This window comes from Cebus imitator, unplaced genomic scaffold (genome assembly GCF_001604975.1).
Source record: "Cebus imitator isolate Cc_AM_T3 unplaced genomic scaffold, Cebus_imitator-1.0 Scaffold0, whole genome shotgun sequence".
NCBI lineage: Eukaryota > Metazoa > Chordata > Mammalia > Primates > Cebidae > Cebus > Cebus imitator.
The window spans coordinates 17,248,471-17,260,843 of record NW_016107315.1 but is presented as its reverse complement, the minus strand read 5'-3'; the positions used below and the strand labels follow the sequence as shown (position 1 = coordinate 17,260,843).

The 12,373-nt window shown below is 36.8% G+C and overlaps 1 pseudogene across 1 annotated transcript; it reads left to right on the top strand.

The window, feature by feature from the left end:
* The first annotated feature begins 2,724 nt into the window (after nucleotides 1-2,724).
* On the top strand, nucleotides 2,725-4,005 carry LOC108300694 (annotated as a pseudogene). Its single transcript, XR_001823551.2, has one exon. The product of XR_001823551.2 is annotated as a nucleophosmin-like (transcript).
* The last annotated feature ends 8,368 nt before the right edge of the window (nucleotides 4,006-12,373 follow it).

The window sequence follows — 12,373 nt, the reverse complement described above, 5'->3', positions numbered from 1 at the left end:
TCTAATATGAGAAAATCATAAGACAAATCCAAATGGAGACACATTTTGCAAAAGACCTGTCTGGTGGACCTCACAACTGACAAGATCATTATAAACAATGAAAGTATGAGAGACCTTCACAGCCAAAAGGAGTCTAAAGAGATCAAGTGATTAATTGTAACGTGTTGTCCTGGAGTAGAAAACAGACATTTCCTTTGTAATTTCCAAGGAGATCAGAGTAAAGTATGCACTTTAACTAATAATCATGTATTAGTATTGGTTTATTAAATGTGACAAATATACCATACCAATGTAAAACATTATCAGGAAACAAATGGTGGAGTACAAGGAAAGTCTCATTTTCTCCTATTAAAAACAACATTCCATCTTTTCTCCATTGCTTTGAAATATCACCTTTATAATTCTCTAAATCCTCTAGATATGTGTGCGTGTGGATATACTTTAATCCGTTGGTCTGTCTATTTATGTGTCAGTAACAATTGATTTACTACAATTTTGCAATAGTTTTATTGTCTAATAAAGCAAGTTCCCCATAAGTATTTTCTTTAAAAATTCTCACCTGTTTCTTTTTCTATTTGAATTTAAATTAACTTGACTAGTTTCACAAATATATAACAGTAAGTATTTTACTTGATTCTATTAACTTATGCATTAACTTAAAAACAATTGAAAATTTCTAAGTATTAATTATTTTTATGCAGTTAGAGGATATATATTTCTGTTTATATGTCTTGGTTTCCTTCAGCAGAATTAACATTTTCATCATATGGATTCTGTAAATTTATTAGGTATTTTACTAAGTATTTTTTTTATTGATATTCATAATATTTCATCTTGCATTTATTTCCTAAAACATTTGTGTTTGAACAAAATTGACAACTGCTATGTTTTGCATATTAAAACTGTAGTCAACCAGCTTCTGTCTATTCTTAAGCTTTCTAATGATCTTTGGCTGACTTTGCTGAGGTTTTCAGGTTTACAGTAATCATATGCTCTGAAAATAGTAAGCATGTCCCCCCTTTTTTCCAGTTGTCCTCTGTCACCTAGACTGCCACACAGATAACAGGTTAGTTTTTTCTCTTACCGCCCTAAGTAGATCATTTCCTAAATCTCCTCTCTTTTCCTTCCTAATTTTCTTTTTAGGTTTAATTGCACACACAAATTGCAGCCATTTTCTGGAAAAGAGTTTTTGAAATATACATTTTCAAGATTTTACATGTCCAAAAATATCTTTATTCTCTTTACACTCATTGTCTGAGTGAAATGTAATTTCACTTTGAATTTTGAAGGCATGTCTCCACTGTGTTTTTTGCATTTCTCATTGTCCTTGTGAAGTCGACTATGCCATTTTATTTTCTCATTTTTTTTAATGTGATGATCTTTTCACTAATGCTCTCTGAATAATTCTAATATTTTTAATTTGCCAATTTTTCTTAAAATTTCTGGATGTTGTTGTTTAGAGGAAGACTTTTTAAAATCTTTTAACTCAGAATGCTAAGAAGCCAATGGGTCTTTTCTTTGTATCTGAAATTCATGTTCTTCAAGAACTTAATTTTTTGTATTTTTTTCTATAAATTTCCTTCCATCTATTTGATTTCCCCTTTTTTTTCAAACTTCTTTCAATTGTATGTATGACCTGCTTCATTAACCCTATGATTTCCACATTCTTTCTCATGAATTTTCTTTCTTTGTTTCTTTATTTGCCATCTTTTAATTTGGCCTCAGAGTGATGGTAGAATCCTTTCATTAGATATTTTATTCTCATTTTTAAGATCTTTTTGTGTTTCTTATAAGAATTTAAGAATTTTCCATGTTTCTTTTCTGATAGTGTCCTATTCTTTCTTTACAGTTGCCATACATTATCTGATTGAACCAATGATTATATTATATTTTATTTTATTTACTGCCGTTCCAAACATTTGTCTGTTTTCTTGTTGTTGTTGGTTTTGTGTTTGCTTGTTTTTTGTTTGTTTGTTTGTTCTTTGCTGCTCCAAGCATTTGTCTCTAGGTATTCAAAGTTTCTTTCCTCTGTTTATTTTGATTTTGGTTTATGTCTTTTCTCTTAGAGGTTGGTGAACCATGTAGTAACTATAGACTGTTTTTTATTCAAAAGTGTCCCATTAAAAAGTTAATGGAAAATACATACCAGACCTGCAGCGGGTGGGAGTAAGGATTGTACATGTTCCTAATTATTTCCAAGGAAAGAGACAAGCAGTAGGTTGAAAGGAGGTTCCCATGGCTCAGTGTATATGTGGTCACTTAATCCTTTATTTCTACTACAGGGCCTCACTTTTTCCACTATGCTATCACTGATCATTCAGTGAGGAAGTGAGTTAAATTTCTCCTGAGGATAACGTTGTCTATTACCAAGAGTAGGGGTAGTTGCTGGCAACACAGGAAATAAAGGTCTTCTTGGAGCCCAACTCTTCTCAATAACGACTTAAAGTAAATCCTTCTTTATTCTGCCCTGTAAGTCTCCCCTTTTCCAAGGCGTCTAATGTGTCTAATTCCTGAGACATTTTGTTATGTTCTGCAGGGTAGGTTCAGAACTCCCCTTGATTATGTTTGACTGAAAAAGGAATGAACAGGATATATCTTTTATATAAAGCCTGAGAGAAAATCATTAAAAAAAAAAAATACAGAGCTAAACACAAGGAACTTGACACAAGAATCCCAAACCCACAGGTCTGAGAGCAGGGATTTTAAGAACCAAAGAAGCCCTGGTGTGAGTCCGTCCTGGATGGCTGTTCTTTTGAGCAGTGGTCGTTTATCTCCATCCGCCTTCTCTTTCACCTAAGTGTGTGTCGCCACCAGATGGAAGATTTGATGGACATGGACATGAGCCCCCTGAGGCCCCAGAACTATCTTTTCGGTTGTGAACTAAAGGCCGACAAAGATTATCACTTTAAGGTGGATAATGATGAAAATGAACACCAGTTATGCTTAAGAACGGTCAGTTTAGGAGCTGGTGCAAAGGATGAGTTTCACATTGTTGAAGCAGAGGCAATGAATTACGAAGGCAGTCCAATTAAAGTAACACTGGCAACTTTGAAAATGTCTGTACAGCCAACGGTTTCCCTAGGGGGCTTTGAAATAACACCACCAGTGGTCTTACGATTGAAGTGTGGTTCAGGGCCAGTGCATATCAGTGGACAGCACTTAGTAGCTGTGGAGGAAGATGCAGAGTCAGAAGATGAGGAGGAGGAGGATGTGAAACTCTCAAGTATGTCTGGAAAGCGGTCTGCCCCTGGAGGTGGTAGCAAGGTTCCACAGAAAAAAGTAAAACTTGCTGCTGATGAAGATGATGATGATGAAGATGATGATGATGATGATTTTGATGATGAGGAAACTGAAGTAAAAGCGCCAGTGAAGAAATCTATATGCGATACTCCAGCCAAAAATGCACAAAAGTCAAATCAGAATGGAAAAGACTCAAAACCATCATCAACACCAAGATCAAAAGGACAAGAATCTTTCAAAAAATAGGAAAAAACTCCTAAAACACCAAAAGGACCTAGTTCTGTAGAAGACATTAAAGCAAAAATGCAAGCAAGTATAGAAAAAGGTGGTTCTCTTCCCAAAGTGGAAGCCAAGTTCATCAATTATGTGAAGAATTGCTTCCGGATGACTGACCCTGAGGCTATTCAAGATCTTTGGCAGTGGAGGAAGTCTCTTTAAGAAAATAGTTTAAACAGTTTGTTAAAAATTTTCCTTCTTATTTCATTTCTGTAACAGTTGATATCTGGCTGTCCTTTTTATAATGCAGAGTGAGAATTTTCCCTGCGGTGTTTGATAAATGTTGTCCAGATACCATTGCCAAGAATGTGTTGTCCAAAATGCCTGTAGTTTTTAAAGATGGAACTCCACCCTTTGCTTGGTTTTAAGTATGTATGGAATGTTATGATAGGACATAGTAGTGGTGGTCAGACATGGAAATGGTGGGGAGACAAAAATATACATGTGAAATAAAACTCAGTATTTTAATAAAGTAAAAAAAAAAAGAAAGTTCAGATAAAAAATAATGGAGTATAAAGCAAAAAGGATGAAAAATGATAAAATTAATAGAGATAAATTTATCTCTTATCTTAATAGAGATAAATTTATTTTTACTAATGGAAATAAATTTATTAAAAAATTAAGAAAGTTTAGACAAAAAATAATGGAGTAATGGAGTATGAAGCAAAAAGGATGAAGAATGATAAAATTAAGAGATTATTCTAACATCAAAAGAACATTGAAATACGAGCAAAAAACCGATCATACCCAAAGTATTAATTTCTATTTTGAGGTCATACAAGCGAGGTGTAAAGCTCTCTCATTATTAGCTTCAGGATAAATCTGCCTCTACTCAGAAGCTCCATCCAATCCCCAACACAAGGTAACCTAAAATCACTCCAGCACAGGGGATTTTGGCTTTTAAAAAGAAGTTTCCTCAAGGTAGAAAATGTGAGTTTGGCAAAATCTAATTATAACTTCCTCCTGCCTTATTTGAGAATAGAAAGGTTCTGTCTCATCTATCAGACATACAGATTAACAGCATAATAGAAGAGACTCCCTAACAAAGGCACTCTAAGACAAGTTACAGGCCGAGCACGGTGGCTCACGCTTGTAATCCTAGCACTTTGGGAAGCTGAGGCAGGTGGATCACCTGAGGTCAGGAGTTCAAGACTAGCCTGACCAATATGATGAACTNAAAAAAAAAAAAGAACCAAAGAACTACTTAAATACAGCAACAACTGATTACATTAATTATATGTACAGAGGAAATATTTTAAAATCTGGAAGATTTGTTTGACTGAATTCCGCAAGCCGATGAGGGGAAAAGCAACAGTGGTTTGGGACATTTTTAGAAGGGAACACCACAAATAACAAGAACATTCTCTTTGACTTGGTCATTGAGTACAAGTTGCATTTTGGTAGTCTAGAGTCTCTTGGAAGCTCATGAATGGGGTGCAATGTAGGGACTAAGTGGTTTCAGGGCCAAAGAGAGGGCATATACAATTTACAATGTATAGTTAAATTATGTACCCCTGCAGATATAACAGGGTGATTTAAATAGTAGGGAGATAATGAATAGAGGGACAACAGTCACTCACACAAACTTTCATATGAAGTAGAAATTTTGCCATAGTGTCATGGGGAGAAGCATACACTAATTCAAAGCATGGGGAATGTGATCCTAACCTCACTATTCAAATCAGAACACTGACACTTACTCAGTGAAAGACTAAGACATTAACCACCTTGGTTTCCATACTGTATTCATGCATTCCCTCTGCAGACAAGTGATATCATCTGTCACAAAGAAAATACACACTTATAAGTTAGACCATGAGCAGATCAGATAAAATCATGAAGGCTAGGAATATTAAGAAGACATGCTAGTCCTATCATACACCTTACAGATTTTAAGGTTATACAGACAAAATTAGCCGTCAGAGGCTTTAATTAAAATAACATAGATTTTCTTAATACATATTATTAGTGTATAAATAAGAGGCAATGCTTAGAATGAAATTTGTTTGGCTTACAATTTGGGGCCCCCAAAATAGTAGAAAAATTTTAAATTATTTCACCACATTTAAACATCAGCATCATGCATATGAAAAATCTAGAATATCTCTAGAATGTTTGGAATTTCAACATACAACCTAGTCAACACTGCACTCAGGTTCCAACATACCCATGATACATTATAAATGGAAAGAATCTAGAAGTCACATACATTTATTTACACATTTTAGAAGCACTGGCAAAAGATGAGTAGGTTTAATCATGTTAAAATCTGGAACAAGGCTGATTGCTTATATCAATTAAGAGAGGTATAGAGCTGTGTGTGGTGGCTCACTCCTGTAATCTCAGCACTTTTGGAGGCCGAGGCAGGCAAATCACGTGAAGTCAGGAGTTTGAGATCAGCCTGACAGATATGATGAAACCCCTAATAAAAATACAAAATTCTAATAAAAATACAAAAATTAGCCGGGCATGGTGGCATGTGCCTATAATCTCAGCTACTTGGGAGGCTGAGATAGGAGAATCGCTTGAATCCATGAGGCAGAGGTTGCAGTGAGCCGAGATTACACCACTGCATTCCAGCCTGGACAACAAGAGTTCAAACTCCATCTCAAAGAAAAAAAAAGAGAGAGAGAGAGAGAGGTATAGAAATTGTGCTGAAACCTCTAGTACTGATGACTACACATCTTAGCCCATCCAGATAGCAGCTTCATAGGGAGGATTTCTCTAGCATTAAGATTCCCTAATGTTAGAAAAAGCTATCTGTCCTTTGCATTGTCTGGCTCATATCATCATTAAATTCAGTACATTTGAGATATTTCACCCTGTCTTTTGAATACCCATGCTGTCATAGGTGTCCTTGTTAATTGGTTATTCTTTTTATCCTACCCATATTTTCTTTTTCTTTTTTTAGATGTCAAAAATGGTTCATCTAAAGAGCCTCTTGTTCACATAAATATGTTAGGGTTTTGTTTGTTTCTTTTTAGTGTTTTCATTTTTATGCTAGTTGTTTAAAGATCACTTGGGGATCTTGTTCAGAATGCGATTGTTTTTCCCCTTCCCCAAGAAATACTGAACTGTAGACCTGGAAAATACCAAATGAATCTGTTTTAAGGGAATCTGTTTCCCAGGTGATTCTGCAGTGTGCACCTTTTTCTTTCACAAGTGGACAATCTTAAGTCCAGAGAGGTGAAGTAATTCATTTAACATTTCACAACTGCTCTATTCACAGGCCAGAACTAGAATGTAGAATTCTCCATTCAGTGACCAGTTTTCTTAACTTACAATACTTTGAGTATAGAAGGCTGCTTATTTTTCCAACAGAAAATCAGGGAGATGGTTACAAATACTATACTTGTTCTTCCTGCTTTTAAGCCCCTCTCCTAAGAGCTCAACCTCATTGTGCTAGTTTCCTAAAACACAAGACTTTGCAATGTCTCTTCCAATGGAGCATCCTAGGGCACCATGCTGGGTGCCTTTGTCTGACCATTCATCAGGCATTTTCTGCTGAGAGCCAGTGACTTGGCTCACTTCTGCACCCTGCACAAGAGAGCTTCATTTGTGCTGATTACCCTGCATTTCACATAAAAGTCATTAAGAATTCTGTTTCAGTGAATAAAAGAATGTAAATGAGGTAATTATGAGCTCCACTTACTTTACTTACCCCATGCATTGTGCAATCATTAATTCTTTCACATGATCTGTTCACTGGAAAAATCATAAAGATGGAAAGCAATATTGTTGGGAAAGAAAATAGTATTGAGGGTTATTCTGTAGTTGAATTTTTTTTTCCAATTTGGGGGAGTTAGGGAGAGTCTTTTAAAGTAAGTTGTAAAAAAGACAGCTTGAGAAATGGCCGCGTAGTGCTGCTTTTAACCCCCATCTCCCCTTTGCATAAATTAACTTCAAGTTGCAAAGGTTTTCTCATAACATTTTACGCTTGGAAAGCAGCATTCATCCTAAGAACTCTTTAAGAAACATCCATATGATTGCTTTTACTTACTGAACAAATGCATCTTCCCATACAGCGCAAGTTGCTGAGTGTTAGCAGAATAAAGTTGGGGTGCTTAAATCATACCCTGGGTAGGGAACAATGTGGTACTCAAATATGACCTTGGCCAGCTATCCTTCTTTGCTACCTGTGGTGAGCACATTGCTTTTGTTGTCCCTGTGCTTTTGCCTGTGAATCCACTCGCAGCCTTCATGTAATATTGATGTGTTTTTCCAGGTACCCTACTATCCTTGTTACAGGAGTGGGCACCACATTGCCCAGACGCATATGACCTAATCATATGTGTCGTGCCCCATGATCAATGTGAGTTGTGCAGGTAGAAACATATCACCCCAGTAATTCCACCAGAGTAGAAATTTGGATGGATGCGATATATGGCTACGGAAGACAGATGGTCTCTCTTCCTTTTGGGTTTCAGGTCATACAAATGTAGACTTGGGGCTGCCAGAAACCATGTTTCCTGACACATGGAGAAAACCTAACTGAAAAGGTCTCCATGCAGTCATGCAGAGAGGAGCAGAGCTAGAGAGACCGACAAATTCAGCATTCTCATGGCAGCCTCTACATCCACAGAGCTGACTGTGCCCAAAGTCTGAACAATCCTTAGGCTTTCTGGTCAAGTAGGATCATTAATTTCATTTTGCAGAAAGCAGATTTTAATAAAGCTTTTAAACATCACCGTCAAGAGGGTTCTCATTAATAGAAAAATGGGTACTTCTAAGGAAGGTGCTGTATGTAACAAAGCCTAAAATAGGAACTAGACCAGATGGAAGTGAGGTGAAGGTGGGGGGTGGGGGACGGGGAAAGGTAGTTCCTCATTGTTAGCTGGAAAATAGCCAATCTTCGCTATGTAGAAGACAAATGATTGGAAACCGCTCTCTATTTTGTCTAGCTTGTACTAAATACTACTTAGTTTAGATGATTGGGATATTGGGTAAAAAATTTTGAGATGCAAAAGGCTGTTATGGTCTTTGGTAAGGTGCAAAAATAATAATCATCATTATTGGTCTCAATTTACCTGTTGAAAAGGAATGGTATGTACCAGAATGGAGCTTTCTCTTATGGCTAATAACACATTATTACTGAAGGCCAAATGATAGCTAGAACTTCCATTGGTATGAGCAAAGATGGAACAATGAAAAACCACACGATTTGGAACCGGAAGATAAGGAAATGGGAAAGGCCCAATGCATAGGATTCACCCTAAATTTCTTGTATGTATGAGTTCATAGTTTAGTAGATAATATTGCCTTGAAAATCACCCTCCACTTCAATCTAGCCTGGAGGCAGAGGACAGATTATCTCTGCCTTAAACAACAAGCTGAAACCAGGATGGAAACCATTAGTCGAATGTTTAGGGAATGGTCAAAACCCTGGTGCCTGGTGCTAAAAAACAGAAACTATAAAAATAAATTACAGTTTACTTCAGCAGACTTCTGGTATCATTTACTGACCAAGAAAAAAAAATACCAACGGCTTACTCGAGTTTTGAAGCTGGCTTATTGATGGATTTCTTCCCAGGTCTGATGAACAAAGATGTGTAACTGCAATCCCAAAAAGCTGGCATCACCACCTCCTCCCTGGGTATTGTTAGGAAGGACAATAAACTCTGAAGAGCCTCTTATAGGGTAGAACAGGGGTCAGCCAGATTGACGAGCTAGGCTGACGAGTTAGATGGTATATATAGCATTCATTCCACTCCTTTTCTTTTTCTTTACAGAATCCTGATTTTGTTCAAGGATTCCTGCTTTCTCCACATAGCATATGATTCAGAGGATGCAGCAAACCCTCCCAGCTCTAGTAATATGAAGCTATTATAGCAATTAATAGCACTGACAGTAATTTACTTAGGTATAAACATGTGCCTAATTCCCAGACATAAATTATTTTGAGAGGAGGGGAATTTTTGTTGGACATTCTGGGAAGTTTGATTTTCTTTAAGAAACAGTTCCTCTGAACTTTGGAACAGGTGACATCTCCAATTCACCTAGATATGGCACTAGAATTACAGCAACTACCTGAGGATGAAAATATCACACCCAAAGGGACAAAGCTAAGACAGAGGTGCCAGGATCCGAGAGGTACTGTGACTAGTGCTTGGTCCTACCTATGGATTTCTTGTTTTATTAAGTAATAAACTCTCTTACAACTTTAACCAATTTCAATCAGAGCTTTGTTTTATTTGCTGCTGAAATCTTCCTAACTGAAAAACTACCACGAAATTCATCCCACTTCCAAGAAGAGAATCTTTGCTTTCCCTATCAAACAAGGGGCAGTGAATTCTATAAACAGTAGCCACTTTCCTATGTGACAGTTTAATTGAGGTTATTTTATTTCTTCCCATCATAATTTACTGTGAGTTTTGAGGGTAAGTAAAGCTTTTGTTTATCCATCTATGTAGCTAGATGCTGAGGAACTACATCTAGGGTTAACAAGAATAATGCACCACAATCAGAGGTTCTAGATATGAAACAGAATGGAATACAAGAATATGTCTTCAATTTGTTTGGGATGGAAAGTGAGCAAATGTTTTTGCTGTGGTGGTTGTTTATTCTATGAGAGATAGTTAGAAGAGGAACTGTTGGAGTTATGTCTTCTGCAGATGACATTATAGTAGTCAGACTCCATTGATTGGAGAAACAGCCACACTCCCACTGTCCATCACAATCCTATTCCTCACTCTCGCCACCCCACTCATGGCATGCAGCTCAACCACTGTACCTGGGTGAAGTGCACAACACATTGTTTTGTGGGGAGAGTAATGTGTAGTCCTGAGATATCCAGGTAGGTCTAAACGGAGTCCTTAAATAAGGAGATTTGATATATAGACAATCAAAGGCAGAAGGTTTATTCTTTTGGAATTTAGGCAATATGGGTCTAGGCTGGCCGTTTTTAGTAGTCATCTTTGCTACCATATGGAGAGAACCAGCATCACAATAAATTCAACACGCAGAGGGAAAAAGAGCCAGAGACGAGAGAAAGAAAAATAAACATATATTGTTTGAGTCTGTTTATCCATCCATTTTAATGGCTGCTAACTTTGTAGCTATATGTGACAATATATCTCTTGTTTGGCCTAAGCTACTTCTGTCTTTGTCTTTTTTTTTTTTTTTTTGACTTAAAAAGTCTTGACTAAAACAACATCTGAGTAAAACACCACATGGGGAACAATATCAAAATAATTAAATAATGGTAAATGGGAGACCAAGCAATATTTGATTAGCAGAGACTTTATCCCAAAGTAACTAAAAGTCAGCAACTTTAGTAAACTGGACTATAGAGGGTCATTTCTCCTTTGATAATTAGATAAAAAACAGCTTCATCTTTCTCAACACTTCTAGGGTTAAATATAAGCATCTGCTCTTGGTGCCCTGATTTAAAGAAAGACCAAATCCAATGCATATCTATTGCACAAAGTAAATAAACCCAAAGAGAAACGTATTTCATCTACAAGCTATTTATAATTCCAAACCCCATCCACTAGCAAACTTGAGCAAATAAATAATTTTGAATGTGGCTTTTTAAAGCAGGAGTGTTGGGGGCAGAGAAAAGCTACTTTCTTGTCTTTAATATAGATATGAAAAGCAGATGATGAGCTGATTCCGACACAAATAATGAAGATCAATGATAGGATGACATATTTCCCCAGAAAGCACAACACAAATTGATTATAAAGCAAAAGTATATGTCATGTCAGATATTTTGTATTTTGCTGTCTCTGTTACGTGGGCCTATAAATTGTGATTTTTTTTTTTTTTGAGATGGAGGCTTACTCTGTCTCCCAAGCTGGAGTGTAGTGTTGAGGGCTCAGCTCACTGCAACATCTGTCTCTTGGGTTCAAGTAATTCTCCTGCCTTAGCCTCCTGAGTAGCTGGGATCATAAGTACATGCCACCACGCCTAGCTAATTTTTTGTATTTTTAGTAGAGACAGAGTTTCTCTAGTTTGGCCAGGCTGGTCTGGAACTCCTGACCTCACAGGAGCAGCCTATGTTGGCCTCCCAAAAAGCTGGGATACAGGAGTGAGCCACTATGCCCTGGTGAGCATATAAATTGGAATTTGGATTTAACAAAAAAAAAAAAACAAAAACAAAACTTTGAAGACTCAGTTTCTTTATCTGAGTGAGGTACGAAAATCTCTAAAATCCTCTATTTAACATTTTACATTACTTTTTTGGAATTTTATGTACTATATGGCTAAATAATTCGGTTAGAAGTCATGAGGATTCTCCTGAGTGATTCTCTCTTAACTTTAGGCCAGGAGTCCCTGCTTCTTGCTCCCGACCCAGATATTCCAGTACTCTCTGCAGACATTATTACCAGGGAATTTGTTGTTGAGATAAGAGAACAGGATAATGTGCTTGGGTTAATGGCAGAGACTCCTCAAGATGAGCAGGGACATTCATATTGGCATCATCCTCCAAACTAGAATTCTTTCCAATGGCACTTTTCTGTTTAATAACCTTGTTTGATTCCCACTGCTTACTGCATTCAATTTATCTTACAGAGTTGGTTAAATATGCCCCAACATATAATTTCAGTCTCTTCTATAGTCACCCACAAATGTTATATCACTGCCAAACATTTCCTTGCCAAATCTGTTTCTTTCACATCCCATTCTCACTACCTAACATTCTCTTGGCCTTATTTCTCTACCAAGAAAATTTCCATTTATCCTGCAGAACACAACTTAAATGGAACGACTCTTGCTTATAGCCATCCTTCCCTTTTCAGGGCATATTAGGTTCTGATTCAGAACTTCACTTGTATCTTACATGGTCCATACTTCATTAATCTGCAATTTATTTGTCATTAAGTTCCTCCCACTAAGCAGCGATTTCTTCAATGTC